We start from the raw sequence: 25277 nt of genomic DNA, 5'->3' as shown, positions 1-25277 counted from the left end.
ACCCCGGACATTCTCTCTTCCACATTCTTCCATCAAGAAAAAGGTACAAAAGTCTGAGGTCACCTACCAACTGGCTCAAGAACAGCTTCTTCCCTGCTGCTGTCAGACTTTTGAATGGACCTACCTTGCATTAAGTTGATCTTCCTCTTTACCTTTCTATGATTGTAACATTACATTCTGCACTCTCTCCTTTCTTTCTCTGTGAATGGTATGCTCTGTCTGTATAGTGCACAAGAAACAATACTTTTCACTGTCTGTTAATACACATGACAATAATAAATCAAATCAAATCAAAGCTCAGATTTCAACTTCACAAGTGACCATTCCAGGGAGATACTCCTACACTCCAAGAGAACTCACATACTCCAGAGAAAATTTCCACACTCCGGGGAAAACTCCCACACTCCGGAGAGAACTCCCACACTCCAGGGAGAACTCCCACACTCCGGAGAGAACTCCCACACTCCGGAGAGAACTCCCACACTCCGGGGAGAACTCCTACATTCCAGGGAGAACTCCCACACTCCGGAGAGAACTCCCACACTCCGGGGAGAACTCCTACATTCCAGGAGAATTCCCACACTCCGGGGGAAACCTCCCACACTCTGGGGAGAAGTCCCACATTACGGAGAAAACTTCAACACTCTGGAAGAACTCCCACACTCCGAGGAGAACTTCCATGCTCTGGGGAGTATTCCTACACTCTGGGAAAAGCTCCCACACTCCGGGGACAACTCCCACACTCTGGGAGAGACTTCCACACTCCCAGAAATCTCCCACATTCCAGGAAAACTCCCACATTCCCTTTATGTGTCCCTTTTCACAGTAAAAAGTCTGACAACACCAGGTTTTAGTCCAACCTATTTATTTGATAATACTCACAAGCTTTCGGGGTTAGCCCCTTCGTCAGGTGAATGGAGAGTTCTGGCCTCAGACAGAGCATATAAAGCACAGACAGTTTAGAGATTACTGATTAGAATGCGAATCCTTACACCTGACCTGCTGTTCAAGACCTGAAGTGGCTGATAATGTGAGTGGAAGGAGCACTGATCACAGTTTAAAGAGATGTGTATTGCCTCCAGACAGTACAGTAAGTGAGGTTTTGCAAACCCAGGCAAGTCACGGGGGTTACAGATAGTGCGACATGAACCCAAGATCCCTGTTGAGACCGTCCTCATGTGTGCGGAACTTGGCTATCAGTCTCTGTTCAGCGACTCTGCGCTGTCGTGTGTCGTGAAGGCCGCCTTGGAGAATGCTTACCCGAAGGTCAGAGGCTGAATGCCCGTGACCACTGAAGTGTTCGCCAACAGGAAGGGAACAGTCTTGCCTGGTGACTGTCGAGCGATGTTCATTCATCCGTTGTCGTAGCGTCTGCATGGTCTCCCCAATGTACCATGCTTCGGGGCATCCTTTCTTGCAACGTATCAGGTAGACAATGTTGGCCGAGTTGCAAGAGTATTTACCATGTACCTGGTGGATGGTATTCTCACGTGTGATGATGGTATCCATGTCGATGATCCAGCATGTCTTGCAGAGGTTGCTGTGACAGGGTTGTGTGGTATTGTGGTCACTGTTCTCCTGAAGGCTGGGTAGTTTGCTGCAAACAATGGTCTGTTTGAGGTTGTGTGGTTGTCTGAAAGCAAGAAGTGGGGGTGTGGGGATGGCCCTGGCGAGATGTTCGTCTTCATCAATGATATGTTGAAAAACCTGGTGTTGTCAGACTTTTTACTGTGTTTACGCCAGTCCAACGCCGGCATACCCACATCATCCCTTTTCACAGCCATGTCACCAGATGTCCTCTGGGTCTATACTTTCATTCCTTTTCTCTCTCTCTCTGTCTTTCTCTTCTCTATCTCTATATCTCATTCCCTGTTATTACTTTCTCTGTGAAAAGCTCTCGCAGTATCACAACCCAGTCTGTCCCCAACTCAGACCGGACAATCCCATTGGGATTATTGGTTGGGGCGGTGGGGGAGGGGGATTCTATTGTTGAGGAATCAGATAGGGGCTGTGCTGACTGAGTGCAGGGAGCTGACACTGAGCACACAGACCCCACACTCCCCACCCCGTCATCTTCCATCTCGCTGCACCTTTAAAACAAAACCAATAAACATTCTTCAAGCTTTGGCAGAACTCAGGGCAGCTTTTGACAGGGTGGCATGTCTCCAGATACCTCTAATCGCCCCTTAACTGCTGCACTGTGCTGTGATTGTCTGAAACCTTGCAGGGGCTCATCTTCCCAGCAGGGCAATGTTAGGCTTTAATGAGCTTGAGGTTAGATGGGCCTTGGTTGATTTGCAATGTGAACCATTTATTGCTATCGCATTAGCAACAGTAAAAGCGGCACAGTGCTGTCTGGACTGACGCCAGCCCACTAGTTGATGAATAAAGTATCGGTCCTTTGAGTAACCCTCCTTTTAAAGGCAGCTTTATCTTTTGCTTTGTCTGACGGTGAACAAACATTGGAAGAGAGTCAGATCGCAGTCTCCCTCTGCAAGTTCAGGAATGATCTCTCTCCAGTCATTCTGAGGAAACATCCTTCAGGATTATTGTGTAAGACAGGTCTCTGCACTTGGTATTTACAGTTACTGTGACCCGTAAATTATTAACACAGCTGAGGAAATCTTCATCTCCTGGTATTGGTCTGGGTTTATTCACATTCCTTAAATATGGACCAGGGAGGAATGAAATAACCTCTGAATCTCTCCAAAGCTTCACTCACTGACATAACCACAGCAGGGATAACTCTTCAATAACTTGCTGCTGAACCTTTGCAATCTTAAACAGTAGCCAACAGGGAGAGTATGGGTCTTAACCTTGGCCACATCCCTAAAAACAGGTCATGAAGTCCAGGATTTCCCAATGCACTGACCATAAAACCAGAAATTCCCGCCCAAAGTAAATGGACTTTTGGCCGATCCGGCAAATTTCTCATTTCACCCATAATGTTTTCCACTTTGGGGATGACCAGAAATCCCAAATTACATTGCTGTTAGTGGGATCTCACTGTGCATAAATTACCTGCTGCTTTTTCTACATTACAGCAGTGATTACACTTCAAAGACTTTGAAATGCTATTTCTTCTTCCCATCCTCTCCACTTTTCCTTCTCCTCTCTCCCTCCCTCTCTCTCGCCTTCCTTCCTCCCTCTCTCCCTTTCTTTCCTTTCATCCTTTCTCCTTCCCCTTCCGCCCTCCCTCTCTCCCTCTCCTTCCCCCCCTCGCCTCTTCCTTCCTCCCATCCTCCCATCCTCTCTCCCTCCTTCTTCTCATCCTCTTTCCTTCCTTCCTTCCTCTCTCTTTTTCCTTCCTTTCATCTTTTCTTCTTCTTCTGCCCTCCCTCTCTTCCTCTCTCCCTCTCCTTCCTCCCATCCTCCGTCTCCCTCTCTCCATTCCTCTTCTTCCTTCCTCCCTTCCTCTCCTTCCTCTCTCTCCCTCCCTCTCTCCTTCTTCTTCCTCCCTTCCTCTCTCTCTCCCTCTTCTTCCTTCCTCCCTTCCTCTCTCCCTCCCTCCCTCTCTCCTTCTTTGTCCTCCCTCCCTTCCTCTCTCCCTCCCTCCCTCCCTCTCTCCTTCTTCGTCCTCCCTCCCTTCTTCTCTCCCTCCCTCTTCTTCCTTTCTCTGTCCCTCTCCTTCCTCCCTCCCTCTCTCCCTCCCTCCCCTTCCCTCTCCCTCTTCTTCCTCCCATCCTCTCTCCCTTCTTCCTTCTCTCTCCCTGTTTCTCCTTCTCCCTTCTTCTCTTCCCCTCTCCCTTCAAACCTCCCTCCCTCCCTCTCTCCCACCTCTCCCTCCTCGCTCCCTCTCTGTGAGCCAAGGTTCTGACTCTGACCTGTATGTTCAGTCAATGGTTTGCTGATGAACTTGCAGGACCGTTCTGTGTGTGTGTGTGTTTCTCATGTCTGAGCTTTACTTTTTACTCGTTTGTCTTTCTCCCTCCACGGAAAACAATTTAGAATTCCACTCTCACACATTGTGTAAAAACACTCATTGGTAATCATTCTGAGAATTGATTTTACATTGATCACCATGAGTGTTACATAAATATTGAATTGGAAACTGATTGATAGATTCGGTGAGTATCTGTATGCATTCATTTACCTTTCAAATATTCAATAGAAGAATTTAATTGCCAAAGGGATGAAATATTAATACATGGAGCTGAATTTCTGGCGGCCTTTCCAGCTCACACATTCACCAGTTAGTTTTCTTGCTTTGACATTTAGGGAACGAGTGCAGAGATTTAAGTCGAGGAGTTATTGTAGCAATGTCAGAAAATGCTGCCTTTTCTCAGGCTTCCTCCCACTCTGTTCATCACTGGTGTTAATGACAACTTACATTTATATATCACCGATAAAGTTGTTCCTTTCTAATTCTATTTAAAGTCTGTGTATTAAAACATCAGCCAAACCTGCAGTCGTCAAAGTCACAAACACCAACAAGAATTATTTACACAGCACGGTGAAAAAATTGTTCAAACGACCTTGATTTTGATCAAATCCAACTGATCTGAATAGTGTGGATGAACAGAGGGATCTAGGTGTATGTGTACATAGATCCCTGAAAGTTGGGAATCAAGTAGATAAGGTTGTTAAGAAGGCATACGGTGTCTTGGCGTTTATTGGTCGGGGGATTGAATTTAGGAGTCGCAGCGTCATGTTGCAACTGTACACAACTCTGGTGCAGCCGCACTTGGAGTATTGTGTGCAGTTCTGGTCCCCACATTACAGGAAGGATGTGGAGGCTTTGGAGAGGGTGCAGAGGAGGTTTACCAGGATGTTGCCTGGTATGGAGGGGAGGTCCTATGAGGAGAGACTGAGGGATTTGGGGTTGTTTTCGTTAGAAAGAAGGCGGCTAAGAGGGGATCTTATTGAAACATATAAGATGATTAGAGGTTCAGATAGGGTGGACAGTGATAGCCTTTTTCCTCGGATGGAGAAAGCTAGCACGAGGGGGCATGGCTTTAAATTAAGAGGGGGTAGTTATAGGACGGATGTCAGGGGTAGGTTCTTTACCCAGAGGGTGGTGAGGGATTGGAATGCCCTGCCTGCTGCAGTTGTAAATCCGCCTAGTTTGGGGGCGTTTAAGAGATCCGTGGATAGGTTTATGGATGGAAAGGGATTGGTTTAGCTTAGAGGGTCATTGTTTTTTAACTGGTCGGTGCAACATCGTGGGCCGAAGGGCCTGTTCTGCGCTGTAATGTTCTATGTTCTATGTTCTATGATTGGTGAGGAAATTCTAATGTCCCATCTCATGGCATTATTGGATCAGCTGGGACAGACTGAGTAGCACTCTCATCTCACAGACACAACCTGTTCAAGGTGCTTAAGATGGAAAAAACATATTTATCAGGTAGATAGAGCGAGGCTCCTGATGGTGGGGTTGGGGTATCCACAACAGGGTGGAGGGGAGTGGCACGGTGGCACAGTGGGTTAGCACTGCTGCCTCACAACACCAGGCACAGAGGCTCGATTCCCGGGTCACTGTCTGTGTGGAGTCTGCATGTTCTCCCCATGTCTGCATGGGTTTCCTCTGGGTGCCCCGGTTTCCTCCCACCATCCAAAGATGTGATGCGCAGGCGAGATGGATTGGCCATGATAAATTGCCCCTTAGTGTCAGGGGGATTAGCAGGACAAAGGCATGAGGTGTTGGGGATAGAGCCTGGGTGGGAATGTGGTCGGTGCAGAATTGATGGGCTGAATGGCCTCCTTCTGCGCAGTAGAATTCCATGATTCCATGGGCAGGAAGTGGGTGGGTGGGAATGGTTATACCACAACTGGAGGTGGAGGTGCCGAGGGAGGAAAGTGGGGTGGGTGTGGAGAGAAAAAAAGACTGGAGCTCTCTCCCCCAAGTGATGGTAAACATTGGTGGTGGGGTGGGAAGGGGGAAGGGGGAGGGGAGGGCTGGGGAGGGGGGGTGGATTTGGAGTGCTGGTGGGTGACTGAAGTACAACAGCAAATTGGCCATGGCCTGATGAAAAGCAGAATCGGCCCTGATGGGCTGAATGGCCTCCCTCCAAGCTCAACCTATCCTTCCAAAGATGTGGTGTCCAGAACAGCTCACATTGCTTCAGCTGTGCTCCAACTAGAGGTTTATATCACTGAAGATTGATTTGATGTTCTTGTATTTTGTTCCTCTGGACGTAAAGGACTGCTTTCCATTCGCCCCTTTTTCATTATTTCCTGCGCCTGTTCTTCACATTTTACACCTGGAACTCCCCAAGTCTTCTTTGGATCTCTCCCACCATCACTATTCCAGAACAGCTTTTCAAATCAGTGACTGGTGGAAGGCGATTTACAGATGCTAAAACAGTTGTATTGTGTAAAAACCGGTTATGGTATAACCAAAATCAAAACCAGAAAATGCTGGAAAATCTCAGCAGGTCTGACAGCACCTGACAGAGAGGGAACCATGTTTACAACAAGCAGGAGGGGCGGACTGTGGAACATTGAGATTGGAGAAAGAATCGGATTGAAGAATGGATGACAGTCACGGGTGTGGTTACACATTGAAACTTGCAATGAACGGGGCTGATTTACTTAGTGTTGGGACAGAGACATGAAAGGTCAGGAGAATCTGGATTTCCATGGACAATGAAACAATTGGAACTCAATCAGGTGGAGCTGAAATTGGCTTTTGACAGAATCTGGTAGAAGATAGCAGATATCACTGTGTTAAAGATTATTTACTTGTCACAAATCAGCTTACATTAACACTGTGGCACGGCGGCGCAGTGGTTAACACTGCTACCTCACAGCGCCAGAGACCCGGATTCGATTCCAGCCTCGGGTCACTGTCTGTGTGGAGTTTGCACATTCTCCCCGTGTCTGCGTGGGTTTCCTCTGGGCGCTCCGGTTCCTCCCACAGTCCAAAGATGTGCAGGTTAGGTGGATTGGCCATGCTAAATTAACCCTACTGTCAGTGGGATTAATAGGGTAAATATGAGGGGTCACGGGAATAAGGCCTGGGTCAGCGTAGACTCAATGGGCTGAATGGCCTTCTTCTGCACTATTGGGGTTCTATAATTCAATGAAGTTACTGTAAAAATCCCCTAGTCGCCACACTCTGGCGCCTATTCGGTTACACTGAGGGAGAATTTAGCATGGCCAATGCACCTTAACAAGCACATCTTTTGGAACAAAGAATGAAGAAGCTTACAGCACGGGAACAGGCCCTTCAGCCCTTCAAGCCTGTACCAACCATGCTGCCTGACTGAACTGAAACCCCCCTACCCTTCCGGGGATCATACCCCTCTATTCCCATCCTATTCATGGATTTGTCAAGATGCCCCTTAAATGTCACTATCGTATCTGCTTCCGCTACCTCCCCCGGCAGCGCGTTCCAGGCACCCACCCCCCTCCGTGTGAAAAACCTGCCTTGTAAACGTGGGAGGAAATCAGAGCAGCCGGAGGAAACCCACGGGGAGAATGTGCAAACTCCGCACCCAAGGCTGGGAATCGAACCCGGGTCCCTGGCACTGCGAGGCAGCAGTGCTAACCACCGTGCCACCCTGGAATGTTTACCAGGAATATGAAAACCGGAGCGGGAGAAGGTCAGGATTACAATTGGGCCGGAGTGACCAGGTCAAACACCCGAATCGAGCTCCATCACACACAGATATTCATGGTAATTTCTGTCTTTTGTAATTTTAAAATAAGGTTCCGCGAAGGCATTGCCAAGTGTCAACAATACTCTCCGTGCCTCTCTTGCTGCAACTGTACAGGGCACTGGTGAGGCTGCAGCTGGAGTACTGTGTGCAGTTTTGGTCACCGCACTTGCGCAAGGATATATTGGCCTTGGAGGGAGTGCAGAGGAGGTTCACTAGGCTGATACCGGAGATGAGGGGGTTGGACTATGAAGAGAGGCTAAATAGACTGGGTCTGTACTCATTGGAGTTTAGAAGGATGAGGGGGGATCTTATAGAAACGTATAAGATAATGAAAGGGATGGATAGGGTAGAGGTAGAGAGATTCTTCCCGCTCAGAAAGGACAGTAAGACTAGAGGGCACAGCCTCAAAATAATGGGGGAGCAGTTTAGATCAGAGTTGAGGAGGAACTTCTTCGCTCAAAGGGTGGTGAATCTCTGGAATTCTCTGCCCGTTGAAGTGGTGGAGGCTACCTCGCTAAATATATTTAAGTCACGGGTGGATAGGTTTCTGACAGACAGGGGATTAAGGGTTATGGGGAGAAAGTGGGAAAGTGGAACTGATCCACTTCAGATCAGCCATGATCTTATTGAATGGCGGGGCAGGCTCAAAGGGCGAGATGGCCTACTCCTGCTCCTATTTCTTATGTTCTTATGTTCTTATTATTCTGAGTAGGAGTCCAACCCAAAGGAATTGTCCTATGTCAGTCAAAAGTAAATCTTTTCTCCATGTGTTGTGATGTTTAATTTGATATTTTTAAATATGTGTTGTGATGAATTTCTGCGAACTGCTTCGTGGAGATGTGGAGAGTATTCATCATGATGCGATGTGTCATAAAGCCATGAATAAATATCCGCTCCTTTCTCCATCGGGTAAAGGGTATATTGTGATGTTTGTTAAGAGTCCCAGCTGACTTGAGTCCAGAATAGCAGTGATTGCTGATTAGATAAATGCTAACTTCCTGCCATCTCAGGTTGCTCCCAGCTGATCAATGCTTTTCTCCAGGAAGGGTCAAACTGTTCGATACCCAACGTCGCGTGAGGTCGGCATGCTGGAGACCGTTTAATAAACCAATCGGTTTGACAAGCGAATGGAAGGTGAAGCCTTGGAGTTGGGCCGGGCGGGAGGAGCAGAATGCTGGCTCATTGTAACCCCGGACTGACATCTCTGCAGCCCTGAGCTGGGTCACTGGTGTATCCGGAATCAGGGTTAACCTATGGGTTCTTGGCAAGGCTTAACACCGCTGGTAATGATGAAATTCTTGTAACACACAGGGCCCCGACATGTCTGGTGATCTTTGGTGTCACATAGAATCATAGAATCCCAACAGTGCTGAAGAAGGCCATCAGCCCATTGAGTCAGCACTGACAACAATCCCATCTCAGACCTATCCCCACACGTTTACCCCGCTAATCCCTCTAACCTACACACTCTAGGTCACTAAGGGACAGTTTAGCTTGGCCAATCAACCTAACCTGCACATCTTTGGACTGTGGGAGGAAAATGGAGGAAACCCACGCAGACAATCATCCCAAAACCAACGCTCATCTCAAAACCATCAAATCCCACCTGAGGTCAATGGACTTTCCAAGGTCCGCCCGTCACCCACTCCGACTCCTGTGGTGGTTGCGTTTGGAAAATTCCAACCACGGTATCTGGGATTGGAACAGAACCAAATGTAACACACGTCACCACCAGGAAGGGAACTTTCCAAATGGGGAGAGGTTAAAAACAAAGAGAGAGAAAGGAAAAATGAACAAGAGATGGGAAAAAAGAACTCTGTATTTCCATAGCACCATTTCCAATCTCAAAATGCTCAAAATATGTAACGGCCAATCCGATATTTGGTGTGTAGTCGCTGTCTGCACGGCAAGCTTTCTAAAACAACAAAAACAACAGAGAAACCCTTTTTAATGATGTTTATTGAGGGATAAATATTGACCAGGAGACCAGGAAGGAATCCCCTTTGTCTCATTCTAAAGATTCCCTCTGGATCCTCCGCATCCACTCGAAAGGGCAAATTGGGTTTCCATTTGGGATATCATCCATTGGACAGAATTTACAACAGTGCAGCACTCCTGCAGTACCACAGGGAAGTGTAAGTTTAGGCAATGTTCTTCTTTGGAATAGGATGTGAGCCCATAATCAAATTTAATAGTAAGGGTGATCCCACTGAGTCACAGCGAACAGACAGAGAGAGAGTGAGAGAGAGAAAAGAGAGGGGAACCGAGACAGGGACAGGGAGAGAGAGAGAGAGGGAGAGAGACAGAGGAAAGAAAGGGAATCCGAGACTGGGACAGGGAGAGGGAGAAAGAGAGAGAACATAACATAAGAACATAAGAAATAGGAGCAGGAGTAGGCCATCTGGCCCTTCGAGCCTGCCCCGCCATTCAATAAGATCATGGCTGATCTGTCGTGGCTCAGTTCCACTTTCCCGCCCTCTCCCCATAACCCTTAATCCCCTCTCTTATCAAAAACCCATCAACCCGCTTCTTAAAAATATTTAGCGAGGCAGCCTCCACCACTTCAAAAGCAGACATTAAACAGAGACAGAGGGATATAAAGATGTTTGGAGAAGACAGACTCTGAGAGCGAGAGAAACAGAGAGAAAGAAATTCAGAGATTCAAAAGACAGAGCATTGGAGAGATAGAGAGAAATACAGACTGAAAGAGACAGAGGCACAGAAATTGGGAGAAAGAGAGACAGCACGATAATAAGGAGAAAGGGAATGAGAGAGAGGATAAAGAGAGAGCGTTACAGAGAGAGAGAAAGTAACAGACAGACAGATGGACAGAGCGAGAGAGAGGCTAACTGCACAACATAATTAAAGTATTTAAAATGTGCACCATGCTTTTAATAATCCCCATTAAAATAAAACTAAATATAACCCAAGTTAATTATTGTATTTTAAATTAAATTATCCTCACACCTGTTCCACAAATAGAATTTACATTATCAAGAAAAGTTTAATATCCAATTTGTCCCTGGTGATTGATGAGCTAAGCATTAACCATGGAATAAAGCAAGATTTCCGCAGCTCGAGCTGTGCTGGGGGACCTTCAGGTCATTTGTGTAATTAAGCCAGTGTCACAAGAGCCAAGTCTGCCACGTGACTTCCAATGAAAAAATAGATCAGTTTAATATTTTTCAAAGGTTCTGTGTGATTGTGGAATATTATATCTGCTCTCATCCCAGTTTATTGAGGAAATCCAGCCTCCGCCTTCAGCCTCCCTCTCTCCTTACTGCAGGGTTACAGGGTCTGAGTGAGGTCATGTCTGAGGGTGTGCTGGTCTTAGCCTCTTCCCTAAGGAAAGTCTCCAGAGGGAGCAGGATGTGGATTCACTCGAGTGATTCCTGGGGTGAAGGGATTGTTCCGTGGGGGAGAGAATGAGTCGAGTGTGTCTGGCTTTTTTAGGAGAATGAGAGGCGATTTAATTGAAATGTAGAAATTTCTTAAAGGTGCTTGTTAGTGTAGATACTGAAATAACAGGGGAACGATTCTCCCAAAATCACCGAATTGGTGGGAGAACTGTTCAAAATCCCAACTGTTTTGTCAGTTCAGCTTCTCACCTGAATCTCTGCACTCTGTGCACTGCAGAAGTTCCAATCGTGAATCTCATTGAAAGCCCAGGGTGTAGGAGTTACTCAGAGTCTGATCGTTCTGGGACTCTGCGCATGCGCAGTGATCCCGATCTGTCAGTCTCCCCGATCACTGGCCAGCCTGGAAACCCTGCAGTGTTGCCCTTCCAGCATCCCCCACCCATGGCCTGATTGCAGCCCCCACAACAAGTCCTGGGCCAACCCTGACCCCCCCCCCCAACCAATCTGGAACACCCCAATGCACAGCCCACACCCCCAGCAGTGGTGATCCCTCCACCCGCCTCACCCTGGCAGAACCCCCCACCCACTGATTCCCCTGGGGTCAGATCCCACCAGAGGTAGCTTCCCCTGGCAGACCAACCCCCCCAGCCCATTCCAATTGCTGCCCTCCCTCCATCCCAGACCGATCCTCATGCAGAGTGGCAGCAGGAACCCCCCCCCCCCCAGCTCCCACCGATCGCCGCTAGGCCCTGTCCACAATAGTCCCCGTCACCTTGGCACTGCCCGATGTTTGGTGGGCAGTGCCAAGGTGCCCCCTAGGCATGGGCACTTTGCCCCTTGGGCAGTGCCAGGGAGCACGGGCTGGCATTGCCAGGGTGCCCATGTCCAAGAGGGTGGCAATTGCTCCCCATTCATTCCTGCAGGAGTTCCTACTAGCTCCCCAAATGTGAGGAGCTAATCTGAACTCCGACGTAATGAAACACTCCTGGTGGGGTGGGAGATTCAATAGGGACCTGAAAGTTCCCAATATTGACATGCAAAACTTACTTAAAATACATTTTAAAAAGATTTAAATGATTTACCTGCGTTCCTGCCAGTTTCCAGCGTAGTCTGACTGACGACTATTCGCCGGTTCTGGGAAAGGCTCATGTGTTCCTGGTGCAGGCACAAATCCCTGTTCAAGGACAGCAACACACATCTCCCACCACATCCGATGGAAAAGCAATGGGAGAATCATAGAATTCCTACAGTGCAGTAAGAGGCCATTTGGCCCATCGAGTCTGCACCGACCATAATCCCACCCAGGCCCTACCCCCCTATACCTACACATTTACCCGCTAACCCCTCTTACCTACGCATCCCTTATCACTAAGGGGCAATTTTTAGCGTAGCCGATCAACCTAACTCACACACCTTTAGACTGTGGGAGGAAACCGGAGCACCCGGAGGAAACCCACGCAGACACAAGGAGAATTTGCAAACTCCACCCAGACAGTGACCCGAGCTGGGAATCGAACCCAGGACCCTGGAGCTGTGAAGCCAGCAGTGCTAACCCACTGTGCTACCATGCCGCAGCTAACATTGCTGATAGGCTGGGGTCGCATTATCAGGATGAGGGGGTGCTCATTTAGGACCAAGGTGAGGAGCGGTCTCTGCACTCGGATGGATGAGAATTTTAGGAATTTTCCACCTCAGGCAGCTGCCGAGTATATTCAGGTTTGAGACATTTTTGGGATCTGATGGATGGAGGGATATTGCAAGAGAAGGAGCCAGAAAATCTGCCGTAGACTTGTAAATGATGCAGTAAATTCAAAGGTTAAATGACCTCCTCCAGTCCCTATTTCCTGTCTTAACGACATTAATATTTAGAATTTTAACACCACTTTTCTAAAATTTCTCCAGCTTTTGAATTTAAGTTACACAGATCAGCTTAATCTTCATGGAGGATAACTATTAATCTGTACCCAGACTCAGAGTATCACTACATTGAAGAAGGAGGCCTTTCGGCCCATCAAGCCTGCACCAGCCAAAATCCCACCCATAACCTTATGCATTTACCCTAGCTAGTCACCCTGACACTAAGGTATGATCTCTGTGGCAGATGGGATGGAAAAATTCCACCCCTTGCCTGGATAGGTGAGGAAGGTGGATAGGCAGAATATCCCAGAACCAGGTCCTTAACCTCACACTCCCACACAATGGACACCAATACTGGTCAGTTTTGTTCAGTGTTCAGGAGGGAACATTGAATAGAAAATGTAATTGATATAACTCGTGGCACAGTGGTTAGCACAGCTGTCTCGTAGCACCAGGGACCCAGATTCGATTCCCAGCTTGGGTCACTGTCTGTGTAGAGTTTGCACATTCTCTCTGTGTCTGCATGGGTTTCCTCCGGGTGCTCTGGTTTCCTCCCACAGTCCAAAGACCTGTAGGTGGATTGGCCATGCTAAAGTGTCCCTTAGCGTCCCAGGATGTGTAGATTTAATGGATAAGTGGGGTAAATATGTGGGGATAGGGCCTGGGTGGGATTGTTATCGGTGCAGACTCGATGGGCCAAATGGCCTCCTTCTGCACTGTAAGGATTCTGTGATTAAATGAAGGCTGTCTAATCGACAAATAAACCAGAGGCAAAATGCTTTGCTTAGTGTAGTGAGTTGTGATCTGGGATGGGCTGCCTGAAAGAGCAGATACAATAATAATGTTTAAAGCGAGAGGAACTGGGTAAATAGTGAAAGAAGGGGAACAAATTTGAGTCGCAGAGAAAGAGCAATGGAGTGGGACTAATCGAATAGCAGTTTCAAAGGACTGCATTAGGTAAGATGGGCCAAATGGCCTCCTTCCACGACTTAGTGAATGTATCTCCTTTAACAGGGAAGCTTGAACATGTTTTGTTAGTTGTGGACAAGTCAGCAGGCTTTGGGCTGGAAGCGATGTTGGTGCAGTCGTTGTGTTAATAACCCAGAGCTGGAAGAGTTCAAATCCCAGTCGAGGCAGTTTGAGAATTTGATTTTCGTTTTTTTTTAAAATCAGGAAATAAAGAACTGACACCAGTAAATGATTGACAATGAAGCTGTCAGATTGTCGTAAAAACCCAACTGATTCACTACTCGCCTTTAGGGGAAGTTTTACGTCTCTGACGGTTTTTAATTTCCAGTGATTTTGATGGGAAATGTCTAACAAGCTCCCAGTTCACTGTCACCTGTTTTACCTTCTCGCACAAGGTCAAATTCTCCCCCTCGCTAACTCTGAACAGCTCGCTAAAGTTTGCCGAGGGAGCTACTGTTTTCAGTGCAACTAGGGATGGACAATAAATGCGTTGGAAATTCCGACAGTCACAGGGACGAATAAAGAAAGTAAGACGCGGATAAATGACTAGCTTTCGTTTCCGAATAACTTCACAAATTGCAAATTCGTTAGAAGTGAACTCAATTGCCATTGCACTGGTGTATCAGAGACTGTCTTGTTTAACTCAATAAGGATTACATAATGTAATTTTATTTCCTTTACATTGACTCACAGTGTCCATTAGTCCCTGAATATTAAACACTTACCACTGGGGAGAATGGAGATGCTATCGATTCTTAGCCTCTACCCACAGGCACTTACTGCAGTTGGTTTCAGATTTTTACTGCAGATTAATGATGCGCAGATGTCAAATATCACATTTATTGTGTAAAAATAAGAGTTGTGGATGCAAGCTGATATGGAGGTTGGATGACAGTGAGTCCTGCTTTACTGGAATGAAAACCGCTGAGTGACTCGCTTGCAAAGTGTGTGAAGGGCACACAGAGCTCCAGCTCCTCATCGCTATCCAGCCGTTCCCACTGCGTGTACAGATGTGAGACTTGCCTGGGGAGAGGATTGCACTGGCTTAGGATCGTAGGATGAGGAGGAGGAGGCCATTCAGCCTCTGAAGTCTGTACTATCATTTAATTAAATCACAAGTGGTCTCTATCTGTGGCCCCTGTCTACATCAACGGGGATGAAGTAGAAAGGATTGAGAGCTTCAAGTTTTTAGGTGTCCAGATCGCCAACCACCTGTCCTGGTCCCCCCATGCTGACACCATAATTAAGAAAGCCCACCAACGCCTCTACTTTTTCAGAAGACAAAGGACATTTGTTATGTCAGCTACAACTCACACTCACTTTTACAGATGCACCATAGAAAGCATTCTTTCTGGTTGTATCACAACTTGGTATGGGCTCCTGCTCTGCCCAAGACCACAAGGAACTACAAAAGGTCATGAATATAACCCAATCCACCACGCAATCCAGCCTCCCATCCGTTGACTCTGTCTACACTTCCTGCTGCAGTAGCAAAGCAGCCGCATAATTAAGGACCCCACGCACCCCGGATATTCTCTCTTCCACCTTCTTCCATCAGGAAAAAGTCTGAGGTCACATATCAACCGACTCAAGAACAGCTTCTTCCCCATTGCCATCAGACTTTTGAATGGACTTACCTTGCATTAAGTTGATCTTTCTCTGCACCCTAGCTATGACTGTAACACTACATTCTGCACTCTCTCGCTAAATATTTTTAAGACGCGGGTTGATGGGTTTTTGATAAGCGAGGGGATTAAGGGTTATGGGGGGAGGGCGGGAATGTGGAACTGAGACACGACAGATCAGCCATGATCTTATTGAATGGCGGGGCAGGCTCAAAGGGCTGGATGGCCTACCCCTGCTCCTATTTCTTATGCTCTTATGTTATGTTCTTATTACCTTTTCTATGAACGGTATGCTTTGTCTGTATAGCGCGCAAGTCCCGTTCAGGCAGAGAATTCCAGATTCCCACTGGGTGAATTAATTTGTTAACAATCTTGCGGCTGTGAAGACTTTGCTTCTTTTATTCTTGTGTTCAGTTTCAGACTGACTTCAGGATCTCCAATCACCGCTACCAAGGTTTATTTGGTAGCGGATAAGAGCACTGGGATTGACTCCTTTTTCTACTGAATAATTCAATCAAGAAGTGATAACAGCACAGAAAAGTTTAAGTCATTACTTAGTGTCACAAGTAGGATTACGTTAACACTGAAATGAAGTTACTGTGAAAATCCCCTAGTCCCCACACTCCAGTACCTGTCTGGGTATATTGAGGGAGAATTTAGCAGGGCCAATGCACCTAACCAGCACATCTTTCGAACTGTGGGAGGAAACCAGAGCATCCAGAGGAAACCCACGCAGACACAGGGAGAACATGCAGACTCCACACAGACCGTGACCCAATCCAGGAATCGAACCTGGGTCCCTAATGCTGTGAGGCCACAGTGCTAACCACTGTGCCACTGTGCTGCTCGGAGAAGGCTGTTCAGCCCATTGTGCCTATTCTAATCCCTTGAAGGAGTTATCCAATTAGTCCTCCAACCCTGCCCTTTGTCCATAGCCCTGCACCTGTTTCCAATTCACTTTTAATCAAATCTGCTTCACCGTCTTTTCATACAGTGGTTTCTAGGTTATAACAACTTGCTGTGTACCGTAAATAATTTGATCATTCAATTCCTTAAGAACCAAATTCCTGCTCAGCTGTGTTGTTTCCTTTGTTTAGTGTGAATTGTCAGATCGTTAGAAACATGTTAGTGCGGCCAAAATAATTCTGTTCTCAATTCCTGAACTCTGACCTCTGAGACCTTTCAAACCCAACACAGACTGAACCGCCGAATCTTTAAAGTTTATTTATTTATTAGTCACAAGCAGGCTTACATTAACACCACAATGAAGTTACTGTGAAAATCTCCTAGTCGCCACACTCCGGTGCCTGTTCGGGTACACTGAGGGAGAATTTAGCTTTGTCAATGCACCCTAACCAGCATGTCTTTTAGACTGTGGGAGGAAACTAGAGCACCCAGAGGAAACCCATGCAGACATGGGGAGAACGTGCAAACTCCACATAGATACTCACCCAAGCCAGGAATCGAACCCGGGTCCCTGGTGCTGTGAGGCAGCAATGCTAACCACTGTGCTCTGTGCCACCCAGCCAGGAATCAAACCTGGGTACCTGATGCTGTGAGGCAGTAGTGCTGACCACTGTGCCACCATGCTGCTCAGTTGGGAATCGAACCCGGGTCCCTGGCACTGTGAGGCAGCAGTGCTAACCACTGCACCACTGTGCTGCCCAGCTGGGAATCGAATCCGGGTCCCTGGTGCTGTGAGGCAGCAATGCTAACCACTGTGCCACCATGCTGCTCAGTTGGGAATCGAACCCGGGTCCCTGGCACTGTGAGGCAGCAATGCTAACCCACTGCGAATCCTGAGTACAGATGGACATGTTGAATCCATTTTGTTTTCTCCGAGCGTGATGGTGAGTCAGTGTTTCCTGGTTCACTTGTCCAGTCTGCTTTTTATTTATAAGGTCTAACATTTCAAATGCAGACTCACAACAATAATGTGACAGCTTATGCACAGCTTGAAGATGCAGGGAACGCAGGGTCCATGAATCTGATCACTCAGTCAAAGACAGGCTCAATCACTGGAGACTAATCTGTCCATAAAATGTTTAATAACCTACGTGCAGTGTGCGACTGACCTGACACTAACACGGCTAATCAGCAATCTCATGAACTACAAAATATGAACTGTCACATCATTTTAACAGTGGAAAATTTATTAGTTGGAATGTAATTTAATGATTAAAAGCCCAATTCTTGTGATGAATGGTCTTTTTAGCTTGGGTTAAAATCAGCTTGGTTCATAGTCGAGATGAGGGAGCTTCCACTTTGTCTCTGAGGAACCCTCAGCAGGACAAGGTCACAGGCTCAGAGGTCATGGAGCGTGCTCATTCATAGAGTCATAGAAACCCTACCGTGCAGAAGGAGGCCATTCGGCCCATCGAGTCTGCACCAACAATAATCCCACCCAAACCTTATCTCTGTAAACCTCACATATTTGCCCCGTTAATCCCTCTAACCTACACATTCTGCGACACTAAGGGGCAATTTAGCACGGCCAATGCACCCTAACCAGCACATCTTTCAGACTGTGGGAGGGAACCGGAGCACCCGGAGGAAACCCATGCAGACACAGGGAGAATGTGCAGGCTCCACACAGACAGAGACCCGAGCTGGGAATCGAACCCCAGTCCCTGGCGCTGTGAGGCTGCAGTGCAAACCACCGTGCCACTGTGCTGCCATCAGCATACATACACTCATCGCTCAGCCAACAACGTCTGCACTGACTCAGCTACGTCCCGATGGAAGATGTCCGTATATCCAAAGACATTCTGTGCTGTGGATTTCCCACTGGGTCTTGACCCATCGGACACTCATGCCTCTCCCGCAGAGGCATCGGCTGTTAGAATGCAACCAATCAGAACATAGGAATCTGGTGTAATGTAACCAACGGTAACATGCTGTGATGGTCAGCTGATCAGCTGACCCAGTAGGCAGTGTAACCAATGGCAAAATGATGTGGTGGTCAGCTGACGTGTTGTAAATAGAATGTAAATGGTGTGTTTGTGAAGTCAGTTGTTTTATTTCTTGCAACTGAAGTGTCCTTACTGCCAGATGGACATTGGTAAGTGAGAAATGAAGAGGACAGTATTGAGAAAGGCGATGGAGAAACAGTCAGTAATGGCTCTGTGACCTCTGGATGCTGACTGTTTGGAAAGCCGCCGGAAGCGAGAGCAGAAACAAAAAGCCCAGCTGGCCAAGAAGAGGACCCTGAGAGAGCAGAGACCGGTGAGCTGTGCTGGTTCCAATCATTCTACGAATGATCTCCTAGTCTTCAAACAGGTTTATTTTCCAGACAGCAAAGTGATATCACAGACTCTCCCAGTTCCTCCGAGAAATTTTCCTTATTTATTCCTGGGCATCGCTGACAGGGCCAACATTAATTGCCAATCCCTAGTTGCCCTTGAACTGAGTGGTTTGGCTGGGCTATTTCAGAGGGCAGTTAAGAGTCAATCACATTGCTGTGGCTCTGGAGTTACATATAGACCAGACCAGGTAAGGACGGCAGATTTTCTTCCCTAAAGCACATTAGTGAATCAGATGGGTTTTTCCAACAATCAACCATGATTTCATGATCATCAGTAGATTCTTAATTCCAGATTTTTTTTATTGAAATCAAATTCCATCATCTGCTGTGGCAGGATTCGAACCCGGGATCCAGGACGTTAGCTGAATTTTTGGATTAATAGTTCAGCAAAAATACCACAAGGATATCACCCCCCCAAGTTTAATGGGTTTATATGTCAATGGGTTTACACACTCTTGCAATGATTCCCTAACCCTTCCCTAATTGCCCTAACCCTTCCCTTAATTCCCTGCCCTTTGTCACAATGACAAAGTGCACAGAAGGGTGTGTTGTCTGCCTGGTGCTCGGGTCCGGGATGTCGCAGCTGGGCTGCAGAGGAACCTGGAGTGGGAGGGTGAGAATCCAGTGGTTGTGGTTCATGTGGGTGCCGGCAACGTAAGCAAAATGCAGACTGAGGATCTGGGGAGGGAGTATGAAAAGCTGGGAATGGAATTAAAAAGTAGAACCGACAAGTTGGTTATCTCTGGGCTACTGCCTGAACCGTGTGCAGATGGGCGTAGGGTTGACAGGATTAAGGAAGTGAATGGGTGGCTCAGGGATTGGTGTGGGAGGAATGGGTTTGAATTTATGGGGCATTGGCACCAGTATTGGGGTAGGTGGGACCTGTTCGGGCGGGATGGGGTTGGTCTGAACCGTGCTGGGACCAGAGTGCTGGCGAATCGAGTAAAGAGTACTGTAGATAGGGCTTTAAACTAATTAGGGGGGAGGGTGCGAGGGTAGGTGATGGTACGAGGTCTAAAGTTAAGGAGAGTGTACATGTAAGGGAAGAGGCCGAGGATGTCCCAATAATAGAGGGAGTAGGGGGCGTGAGTATAGTTGGTGGCGTTGCAGCAAATAGGGTCCAGGTGAAGGCTGGGATGAAAGCACTTTATCTGAATGCACGAAGCATTCGGAATAAAGTGGATGAGCTGGTGGCGCAGATCGACACAAATGGATACGATCTGGTGGCCATTACAGAGACGTGGCTGCAGGGTGACAGGGATTGGGAGATGAATGTACAGGGCTATCAAGTGTTTAGGAAGGATAGGCAGGAGGGAAAAGGGGGGGGCGTAGCTCTGCTGATTAAGGATAGCATCACGGTGGTAGCAAGGGATGATATTGGAGCCAAGGAGCAGAGGGTGGAATCGTTGTGGGTGGAGATTAGGAACAGCAAAGGGAGGAAGACGCTGGTGGGTGTCGTCTATAGGGCTCCGAATAATGATCTGGAGGTGGGGCGGGCTGTTAATGCGCAAATAAGTGCGGCGTTCAGGAATGGGACGGCCGTAGTTATGGGGGATTTCAATCTGCATATTGATTGGTCGACCCATGTTGGACGTGGGGGGCTCGAGGAAGAGTTCTTGGAATGCTGCCGGGATAGTTTCCTCGAACAGTGTGTGTTGGAGCCGACGAGGGAGCGAGCTATCTTGGATCTGGTGCTATGTAATGAGGCGGGTAGAATTAGGGAGCTTGTGGTGAAGGATCCTCTTGGGGACAGTGATCATTGTATGGTGGAGTTTCTGGTGCAGATGGAGGAGGAGAAAGTGGGTTCCCGGACACGCGTCCTTTGTTTGAATAGAGGGGAGTACGGTAGGATGAGAGAAGAATTGGCGAATGTGGACTGGGGGAGCGCGTTGGAGGGAGGGTCTGTTGAGGAGCAGTGGAGGATCTTTAAGGAGATCTTTCTTGGTGCTCAGCGGAAATTTATTCCGATGGTCAAAAAGGACAGTAGGAGGAGATAACGAAGGAGGTGAAGGAAAGTGTTAAACTAAAAGCGAAGGAATTTAGAGTAGCTAAGAGTAGTGGGCGAGAAGAGGATTGGGAGAGGTTTAAATGTCAACAAAGATTGACAAAGAAGTTGATAAAGAAGGGTAGGAGAAACTATGAAGCTGGGCTAGCGCTTAATATAAAAAAGGATAGCAAGAGTTTTTATAAATATATAAAAAGGAAGAGGCTGGCTAGGGTGAACGTTGGTCCTTTAGAGGATGAGAAAGGGGACCTAGTGGTAGGGGATGGGGATATGGCTAAGGTCTTGAATAACTTTTTTGTTTCTGTCTTCACGAAGGAGGACGTGAATAATTTGCCGGGTGTTAGCGATGGAAAGGTAGTAGGACTGGAGGGTCTTAATGACATTACTGTTACTAGAGAGGCGGTGCTCGACAGACTGGAGGGGCTGATTGTGGACAAGTCCCCAGGACCGGATGGAATGCATCCAAGGGTTCTGAAAGAAATGGCGGAGGTGATAGTGGATGCCTTGGTGGTTATTTTCCAAACGTCGCTGGATTCCGGGGAAGTGCCGGATGATTGGAAAACGGCTAATGTTACGCCGTTGTTTAAGAAGGGTGCCAGGCAAAAGGCGGGGAATTATAGGCCGGTTAGTTTAACGTCTGTGGTAGGTAAAATGTTAGAATCTGTCATTAAGGAGGAAATTGCGAGGCATCTTGAAGGGAATTGCTTGATAGAGCAGACACAACACGGTTTCATTAAAGGGAAGTCGTGTCTGACAAATTTACTGGAGTTCTATGAGGATGTGTCTAGGGCAGTGGATAGAGGAGAGCCGGTGGATGTGGTCTTTCTGGATTTTCAGAAGGCGTTTGACAAAGTGCCTCACAAGAGGTTATTGCAGAAGGTCAGGGGACATGGAGTTGGGGGTAGGGTGTTAGCGTGGATAGAGGATTGGTTGTCAAATAGGAGGCAGAGAGTGGGGGTCAACGGGTGCTATTCGGATTGGCGGATGGTGACTAGTGGAGTGCCCCAGGGGTCAGTGCTGGGGCCTCAGCTTTTTACCATTTATATAGATGATCTGGAGGAGGGAACCGAGTGTAGAGTGTCGAAATTTGCTGATGACACCAAGATTGGGGGAACAGCAAATTGTGCGGAGGGTGTGGAGAGTCTGCAGAAGGATCTAGATAGGCTGGGCGAATGGGCCAGGAAATGGCAAATGGAATTTAATGTTGGCAAGTGTGAGGTGGTCCACTTTGGTAGGAAGAATGGTAGGAAGGACTATTACTTACGTGGCGAAAAACTGCAGCAGGCGACGGTGCAGAGGGACCTCGGGGTCCTTGTGCATGAGTCGCAAAAACCCAGCTTGCAGGTGCAGCAGGTGGTCAGGAAGGCGAATGGGATGCTGGCCTTCATAGCGAGGGGGATTGAATATAAAAGTAGGGAGGTCTTCCTGCAGCTGTATAGGGCATTAGTGAGGCCGCAGCTGGAGTACTGTGTGCAGTTTTGGGCGCCGCACCTGCGCAAAGATATTTTGGCCTTGGAGGGAGTGCAGAGGAGGTTTACTCGGCTGATACCGGAGTTGAGGGGGTTGAGCTATGAGGAGAGGCTGAATAAACTGGGCTTGTACTCATTAGAGCTTAGAAGAATGAGGGGAGATCTCATTGAGACGTATAAGATGATGAATGGGATGGATAGGATAGAGGTGGAGAGACTCTTCCCGCTCAGAAAGGACAGTAGGACTAGGGGGCACAGCCTCAAGATAAAGGGGGGGTGGTTTAGAACGGAGTTGAGGAGGAACTTCTTCACTCAAAGGGTGGTGAATCTCTGGAATTCTCTGCCCGTTGAAGTGGTGGAGGCTGCCTCGCTAAATATTTTTAAGACGCGGGTTGATGGGTTTTTGATGAGAGAGGGGATTAAGGGTTATGGGGAGAGGGCGGGAATGTGGAACTGAGCCACGACAGATCAGCCATGATCTTATTGAATGGCGGGGCAGGCTCGAAGGGCTAGATGGCCTACTCCTGCTCCTATTTCTTATGTTCTTATGTTCTTAATATTATCGTAAAGCCGCTATTCTGTTGCAGCTCAAGTTCAACATTAACGCTGGGCACCTTCTCAGCTCACTGTCTCCCTCTGCAATAAATGTGGCAGCAATGGCCATACCGGAGTGGGGCTCCTGATCACCATTTGATGCATAACACAGACTGGGACCAGGGGACAAACCAACACCTAACCAGATGGAAGGTACCAGGGGATCCAATTGGCATTCACTTTAACCACAATGTACTGTGGAAATGGAGAGAAGCAGCAACTTGACTGATTGGCACTCCAGTGTCCTCACTGTAGCATTGTAAAGCAGCTGCAAACTCAAACAAGTTTGAACCTCAGCACTGGAATTCCATCCATAAACCTCTCTGACTCTGTCTCCCTGTGTCTCTGTCCCTTTCTCTCTCTCTATCTCTCCCTCTGTCTCTCTCTCTCTCTCTCTGGGTGTGAATTCTCTGCCTGTTTATGCCCCACAGTCACTGCCAGTGAGAATGAGGAATTTAGCCAAACCTCCGTTCGCTGCAGTGGGTCCAGAAAACCCCAGCTGCGGACGAGGTTATAGAGTCTGGTCCTCTCTCTCTCTCTCTGTCTCTATCTCCCCTGCTCTCTCTCTTTTCCTTTCAAACACTTTGTTAAGTTTTCTCTTTGACTAAGGTGCTACATAAGTGAAGGTTGTTGTTTGTCCCAGTGCAGGAATAGTTCACAGCCGGAAATCTTGTTAAAGACCGGAGAAGATTATTGATACTGTTAGCCTGGACCTTCGCATCTGAGCCCAGGGGAAGTTCTCACATATTCTCACTCTCACACACATTCTCACACTCACACACACACACACACACATACACACACACACACACACATTCTCACACTCACACACATTCTCACACTCACACACACACACACACACACACACATTCTCACACTCACACACACATTCTCACACTCACACACACACACACACACATTCTCACACTCACACACTCACACACACACACATTCTCACACTCACACACACACACACACACACACATTCTCACTCTCACACACATTCTCACACTCACACACACACACACTCACACACACTCACACACACACATTCTCACACTCACTCACACACACACACATTCTCACACTCACTCACACACACACACATTCTCACACTCACACACACACACACACATTCTCACACACACACACACATTCTCTTTCACACATGCACACACACACACACACACATTCTCACACTCACACACACACACACACACATTCTCACACTCACACACACACACACACATTCTCACACTCACACACACACACACACATTCTCACACACACACACACACACATTCTCACTCTCACATTCTCACTCACATACACTGTCACTCACACATTCTCTCACTCACACATTCTCTCACACAATCTCACACACATCCTTGTACACACTATCACTCACTCACACACACTCTCACTCACACACCCTTACTCACACACATTCTCCTTCACACTCACTCACCCACCCACTCACTCACTCATACATGGGGATTAGGGAATATACACAGTTTCTGTTGCCAGATTGAATAAGGGGTTAGGGAGAAGGTTTAGGGAGATTAATCATTGTGAAGGAGATTAAATGAGTGGGGAGGATTTATGAAAGGAAAAAGAAAACAGATTTTGGGAAAGTGACAAAATCTGAGAAAGGTCCGGGATGTGTAAAATCAGCTCAGATCAATAAATCTCATATCCTCATGTCTCTCCCTTTCTTTCAGAATTACTTTCCACACAGCGTTGATTATGGTGGTGTTGAGGCAGGAGTTAGTGTAGGTTAGAAGAGAAAAACAGCTCAGACCAGAACGCTTGGACGGAATCTTCAAGAGATTCCCGGCTGCGGATTTCCTGGGGATGTGGAACGGATTCAATGGGGAATCCCATTGACAGCGGAGGGACTGGAAGATCCCATGCTGGCCAATGGCGGGCTGCCTGCGACACTGAGGATCACGCCACGGGGGTGGGGACGGGAGGGGGGCAGAAAATCCCACCCCTTATTTCCCTGTTTTATTGTATTTTTCTCTGGAAGGGGTTGGGAGTAATGTCAGTGAATTGGGAACCATTCCTGGGAATATTCTGGTTAGAGAGGTTGGAAGATCTTTGATAGAGATGTTCAAAGTCCTGAGGGATTTGTCAGAGTGCAGGGAGAAGTGTTCCTGTTGAAGGGAGTTCGGAAAGCACGGGATATTGATGGGACAAAGAACCAGAGACAATCCTGATGTTTCAGCCTTTCCTGCAGCGAGTGATTAGGAGCTGGAATGTGCTGCCTTGGAGTCTGCTAGAGGCAGATTCAATCCTGGTTTACAAGAAGGAATGATCGGAAAACATAATGGGAGCGATTCTCGGATTTGCGTGAAAACCGGAGTAAATCTCGCTGGGTTTTTCTCAGTGGGATTTTCAGAATGAATCTCCCACACTCTGTGTATTGCAGATTGCCCTAGCGTGAATCACGCTGAAAAGCAGTGCCTATTCCCGCTGGAGAAGCCGGCAGCAT

Source organism: Carcharhinus amblyrhynchos, chromosome 22, assembly GCF_965287045.1.
Source record: "Carcharhinus amblyrhynchos chromosome 22, sCarAmb.v2.hapA, whole genome shotgun sequence".
In the NCBI taxonomy this organism is placed as follows: domain Eukaryota; kingdom Metazoa; phylum Chordata; class Chondrichthyes; order Carcharhiniformes; family Carcharhinidae; genus Carcharhinus; species Carcharhinus amblyrhynchos.
Note: the sequence above shows the minus strand (reverse complement) of the source record.